Raw genomic sequence first — 6,443 nt, forward strand, 5'->3', positions numbered from 1 at the left:
CCTGGGGATTGAAATGTATGAAAAACAGACACAATTGAAGGTGCAAATTTAAAGAAATTTACTGGAAAAAGATCGATGGAATCACTTTCAACATTCAGAACATGTTATTACCCAACGAAAGAAAGGGGTCTTTAAATTGAGAGCATGTGCGACATGTTAATTAAGCTACTGTAACTGTACTGCTGTGCGTAAATGCGCAAGTTGCTATTTTTAACACAGTAGAGAAACTCACATTTCAGTGGGAACAATGTTGTTGTTCTCCTTTTTTTGCCAGTGCATCAAAGTCTGGAGTTAGTTTCGTTGTGGCGATTCTCAGAATAGATCTGAGGTGTTGGTCAGTTAACCGGGATCTGTGACGGGCTTTGTTGATGTTCATGACGCTGAAAGTCTGCTCACACACGTAAGTCGAGCCAAACAATGCCAGCATCTTCTGTGCCGTCCTCCGCAGGTTTGGAAATGTGGCTTCGTTAAGTGAAGCGTAAAAGTCATTCAGTTTAAGAGATTTGAATTTCTCTTTTGAGACGTTGTCAGACTGAAGATCGATCAGCTCCAGTTGCAGCTCATGCGGTGCTGTTTCGGGGTCTTGTGACAGGGGAGAGGACACCAGCTGAAGTGACTTGTCAATTTTTTCAAAATCAGTGAACCGACGGCAGAATTCTCTGTGCATGTCGTCCAGTGATTTGCAGTATTTCTTCACGTTTCGGGTGGCCTTCTGCGTGGACAGTGTGGGAAAATGAGTGAAAGATTTGTTTGACATTTGCCTGGAGAATAAAATCAGCTTGGATTTGAAGGCTCTTACATTTGTGTACATGTCGTGCACAAACTGATCCTTCCCCTGCAGCTTAACGTTCAGCTCATTCATGTGTGACAATATATCCACAGCAAACGCAAAGTCACAAAGCCAGTCCTCATTGCTCAGCTCAGGGAATCCGTCGGATTTCCCCATTTGCTCCAAAAACGACAGAATCTCGTCTTTGAGCTCCCACACTCGTTGGCACACTTTCCCCAAACTTAACCACCGGACACGAGAGTGGTAAAGTAAGTCCTGGTGATCCGCATCGGTTTCCTCTAGGAACGTAATGAACTGGCGGTGATTAAGTCCCCTTGCTCGTATGAAGTTAACAAGTTTTACAACTGGATCCACGACATGATCAAGCTGCAATACAGACTTACATAGAGCTTCTTGATGAATGATACAGTGAAGAAAAATGACATCCTGGTCAGGGTTTTCTTCTTGCACTTTATCGTGGATTCTTTTCAGCAGCCCGACGTTTTTTCCGGTTAAATTTGGCGATCCATCCGTGGTGACACCGGCAAGTTTACTCAAAGGCAGCTTCATTCTCTCGATGACAGCAGACACCTGTTCATACAAGTCCTCTCCTCGCGTTTTCCCCTTCAGCGATTCCATGCTCAAAAGCTCCTCCGTTATCTCAAAACTGTCATTTATCCCTCGGATAAAAATGAGGAGCTGAGCAGTGTCTTTCACGTCGTTGCTTTCGTCCAGTGCTAGTGAATAAAACTTAAAGGACTCCGCCTTTTTGTTTAACTCGCTGACAATATCTTCGTCAATCAGTTCCACACGGCGAGTTACTGTCCTGCGTGATAAGCTGATTTTTTCAAACTTGCCTTTGCTTTCCGGACACAAGAGATCTGCTGCCTCTACCATGCATTCTTTCACAAACTCGCCTTCGGAGAAAGGTTTGCTAGCCTTTGCTAACTTGAATGCCAGCAAAAAACTTGCCTTGGTACTTGACTCTTGAATCGCAGTTTGTCGGTGAAAAAAATTCTGCTGAGTCTGTAAATTAGCTACCAACCTCTGAGCAGTAGCCTCCCGTTCTTGTGTCGACTGCTTGTTAGCGTAGTTAGCATGCTTTGTGGCAAAGTGACGGCTGATATTGTACTCTTTGAAAACTGCAACCGTTTCTTGGCATATAAGACATACAGCCGTTGATCGGACATCAGTAAAAAAATATTTTGTTGTCCATTCCTTTTTAAACACTCGGCACTCAGTGTCCACTTTTCTTTTCTTTGGTCCGCTCATTTTTACCGAAGGGGGAAAATGGCAGCTGGAAAGTTGCACTCCAACCTTTGACTCCAACAAAGGTCAATGTGTCTCTAGTCTAGACTAGTGCGCTATCTATCGGGGAAACGAGGGTATTGCAGGGGAAAGGGAAATGAATGAGGTTTTTACACATCCATGGGTTTTTACTATAATTTGGACAAGTTCGGTGGGCCGGATTAAAAAGCCTAACGGGCCGTATATGGCCCGGGGGCCGTAGTTTGCCCATGTCTGGTCTAATTACTGTAAATAATACAGCGGTGACATCACAAACAGAGCACAGACGCGTCAGAGAGAAGCGAGGTGACCGCAGCGCACACCTTCTCCTGTGAGGAAGAAGAGGAAAAAAAGAAGCCCGTGGTCTGACCCGACCCAGTTATTGAATGTTTACATTTATTTAGAAGAAGTTTAATTGGTGCTGATTAAACTTGTAAATGAATGCTGCTCTGGATCGATCAGACCTATTTTAAACAGTGGCCAAACAACAGAACCATTTTATGATATTATTATATTTTCCATTTTTGCTGAGCATAAGGTTTGTTCTAAATTAAATAAAAGTCTGTCCCATACAGACGCGTGTCTCTCTAAACGGGTCCGCTCGGCACACACACACACACACACTGTCAAAACATGGATGAATGAAACCTATCAACTTTGTATCGGCCGCGTTTTGTAGCCTATTTCTATCGAGGAAAAGTTATTTCAGGATATCCTATGTTTTATCGCCCAGCCCGAAAGTGACACAGGCTATTGCCCGTTCATTCACGAGAAATCATCCAGCAACACTCAATCAAAGAAGGTGGGGAATGAGAAATCTGTGGTACTACTCTACAGTAGTTTGCTCATTTTAAAACCACAGACGGGTGTGTTTGGAGCTGACGAGACTGAGGACCGAAAAAAGAGAGTGAGACGTATACTGTAGCTGCCGTAGTCACATTTTTCTCATTGAAAAACTATACTGTATTATTATTATTATATTGCATTGCCCATTCGTGTTCACTGCTCCGTGCTGCTGTCTTATGGAGGCGTCCTCCTGCTCACAGATGCCACCTGGCGGTTGTTTGGGCACATTGCAGCTTCTGGTGAAAACACAATTACTCCTCTACAAAAAATCTGCGTGACTCTCCCGTGATTCACGCGTGAATCTCGTGTGAAATCGTCCAAATGAAACTAGTACCCACTGTACCACCGATGCCAACCTGGAGAAAAGGCAGGTCACCCATGGCAACCTGGAGAAAAGTCTGGTCATGGTTTAGGGTACTTTGGTTTGCCCGTGTGATCGAGCAGTAAGCCCCCACGCCACGTCAAGGCAGTACCCATGTGGAGGTTGTTGGGTTTTTTTGGCTCCCAAAAGGGTTTTTTTTTTTTTTTTTTTTTTTTGCTCCCAACAGGGATTTTTTTATTATTATTTTCTTCCCAACAGGGTTCTTTTTTTTAATTAAAATAATACAAAAATAGAAAAATACAAAACAAATAAATATACAAATGGAACAAACACGACAAACTAAATCAAAGTCTTTGGAGCACAACCACTGGCCGCTTCCTCTTTTTGGGGGACAATAGTTTGTTTTTGACCCTCTTTGCGGTGCTTTGAGTTAGAGATTGAGACACCCTCTTCCTCGGGGACTTGTCCTTTGGAATAGAGAGAGAGCATACAATGAGCTGTTTGAATTTTGACTGTTTACTAATCAACAAACCATGTTGGGTGCTTTACCTCAATGCGCAGGGGCCAGGGCTTGTGGCGGGTCCAGGGGTGGTGGAGGGTGCCGCTGCACCCTGAGGAGAGGGGGAGCTGCTCTCGTCTACCACAGCAGACGCAGCAGATGAAGAGCTCTCTCACCTCCCTCGCTCTCCCCAGGGTCTTGTGGAGCGCATAAAAACACTCCTGCGTGGCCGCCGACTGACACATAAACTCCGAGATATTTTTTCTCGTCTCGGGATTTTTGTTAGTTTCGAAGTTCTACAAAAGAACAAGTATTGCTTTGTTGAGAATGAGTTGAATTAACCATGTGAAAATCAAGTGTCAGGTGTCTGTATTACTCACGTAGGTCGACACGGCCGTCCTAAAGTCCAGCAGGCTTGGGGCCCCAGCCAGCCCCATCTCTGCCCACGCCTTCCTGACTAAGTCCTTAGCCTCCCCTCGGCCAAAGGAGCTAAAAAAAATAGGGGTTGGTGGCCACACAACTGCCCCCCAGTGTGAGCCACCTGTGGCACCAACCCATCTCCTCCGCCGTGAGGTACAGCTGGGCTTTCCCGTACTTGTGGGCCATCTTGTGGTCTAGCACCTGCAAAAGACCGAGAAGACAGAAAGCATTCACAACATTTGTGCATTACGTTGATGAGGTAGCCGTTGGCATCGTCCCGGATGGCCTCTTTCACATTTTTGACAGTCATCTTTGTGAGCACCCCTGCCCGGTGTCCATATATTGATGACAGGTATGCCCCCAGGTAGCCAAAGAACCGGTATCTTGTCTGTGGGTGCCTAGGCGGTGCCTTCTTCATGTCATCTGAAATGAGAGTTAAAGAGAGAAGAGAATAATGAATAACTGTCTATATCGGTGTGTGTGTGTGTGTGTGTGTGTGTGTGTGTGTGTGTGTGTGTGTGTGTGTGTGTGTGTGTGTGTGTGTGTGTGTGTGTGTGTGTGTGTGACTTACCCAGCAGCGATGGTATCTTGGCCTTCACCAGGTGCTGGGACTCTGCCAGGTCCTCCTTTGGCACTAGTTTCTGGCCCTTCTTCTCCTTGACCAGGGACTGGTGGCCAAGGAGGGTGCGGCCCAAGTCTCTGTGCAGCTTCTTCACCTCCTTTATGAGGATAACAACCCTCGCCCTTCTTAGCAGGGAGTGTTGGGGGGGCACATCCTGGACATAGTCCAGGAAGGCTATGGCCTGTCCCAGGTACAGAGAGACTGTGGTCGGGGCCAGGCTAAAGGCCCGAAGGAGTGCTGGGAAGCTGTGAGAGGCAAATTCTGGCTCCAGTATGTGATATTTTCAGGACTTGCTAACACAGGACGTGCTTCACATTGCACTATTCACAATTTTATGAGGGGGTGGTTGTCCAGAAACTTCCAGTCCCAGTATGTGATGGAGGAATGCCCTAAAGTCATGTATTTAACAAAAAACCAGGTCCTGGCCCCCTTTGACACCGCGTTCTGCTGCATCTTCGGTGTCCCTTCAGGGCACCAGAGAAACTCCTCATATGAGGCAAGGTATTTCTCTGTGAAAGGCATGAACAAACAAATGTAGCAAGAAATCACTTACACACACCTGCACACATATAGAATGTGTAATTTCTTACTAAGGGATGCCCCGAAGGAAATAGACCGTAGTCTTGATGCTTTTGATCTACCCTCCATGTATTTTTTCAGGGGCGTATGCATCGACTTTAGGGCCGGGCTGATTGCCTCTGCCCCCTCTGGCTCCTAGGAAATGAAAACATTGTTAACATGTCATAAAATTGCTAAAGATGTCTAAAATTGTGGATGAATCCAACCATTTCACTTACCTCGCTCCCGCTTGAGCTGTCACTGTAATTTAACTTCTTTTTCACTGCCCGGGTCGCCTGGGCGCTCCCCCCGATGCCTTGCTTTTAGGGGCCGTGGGCGGCGCTGGTGGTGGTGCCGGGGACGGTGGTGCTGCTGCTGCTTCCTCCCCTTCACTTATTCTGCTCTGGATAGTTGGAAATGACAAATGCACATAGTAGAGTTATCAACATCACTGTGAATGTGAACTGAAAACAAAAGATAAACACATTGAAAAAAATCAGGTGATACTAACCAAGTCGTCGGGCTCGGCGGGGGCCGTGGCGGGCGCCTTGGGGGTCTGCCCCTCCTTTGAACCAGAGCTGCTGCTGCGTGTGCGGGGAGTCCTGGTTGGGTTAGAAATAACAATTGCATATAGCAGAGTTGTCAATGTAAACTGAAATCAAAAGCTATACACATTAGGTAATACTCACAACAACAACTGACATTAGGCTACCTTAACAACTAGCCCATGACATTTATTGCAGTATTGTAAAGCATGTCATGATATCAAAATCTCACTGTATTATAATAGCACAGTACAATAATTATTTCATTATCCATAAGTCAACAACAAGAACATTTGGTCAAAAATAAAATACTGTAGCTTATCTGCCTTTCTCAATCACCAGCCTCTCTCCCCTTCTCCCTCCCTCCCTCACCTGGCTCACCTCGCTCCTTCTCCCTCTCTAACTTTAACGCCAGTAATACACTGGGAACGGCCGCGACGCGATACGTAAGCGGGGCGGAGCGGAGTTGTGAAAAGTTTAACGATGTCTGAGACATCTGCGTGGTTGGTCCTCCCTCACCTGGCTCACCTAGCTCCTTCTCCCTCTCTAACCTAAACCTGGTTCTGTAGTTTTTT

General features: G+C 46.1%; 2 pseudogenes; both read right to left on the minus strand.

Moving 5' to 3' along the window:
* Positions 1-235: 235 nt before the first annotated feature.
* LOC146959953 (general transcription factor II-I repeat domain-containing protein 2A pseudogene) lies at positions 236-1,408 on the minus strand (annotated as a pseudogene).
* Positions 1,409-3,568: 2,160 nt separating this feature from the next.
* LOC146959954 (uncharacterized) lies at positions 3,569-5,287 on the minus strand (annotated as a pseudogene).
* Positions 5,288-6,443: the final 1,156 nt, after the last annotated feature.

Source organism: Trachurus japonicus, unplaced genomic scaffold, assembly GCF_045865225.1.
Source record: "Trachurus japonicus isolate A0001 unplaced genomic scaffold, Traja_1.0 AP030833.1".
Classification (NCBI taxonomy): domain Eukaryota; kingdom Metazoa; phylum Chordata; class Actinopteri; order Carangiformes; family Carangidae; genus Trachurus; species Trachurus japonicus.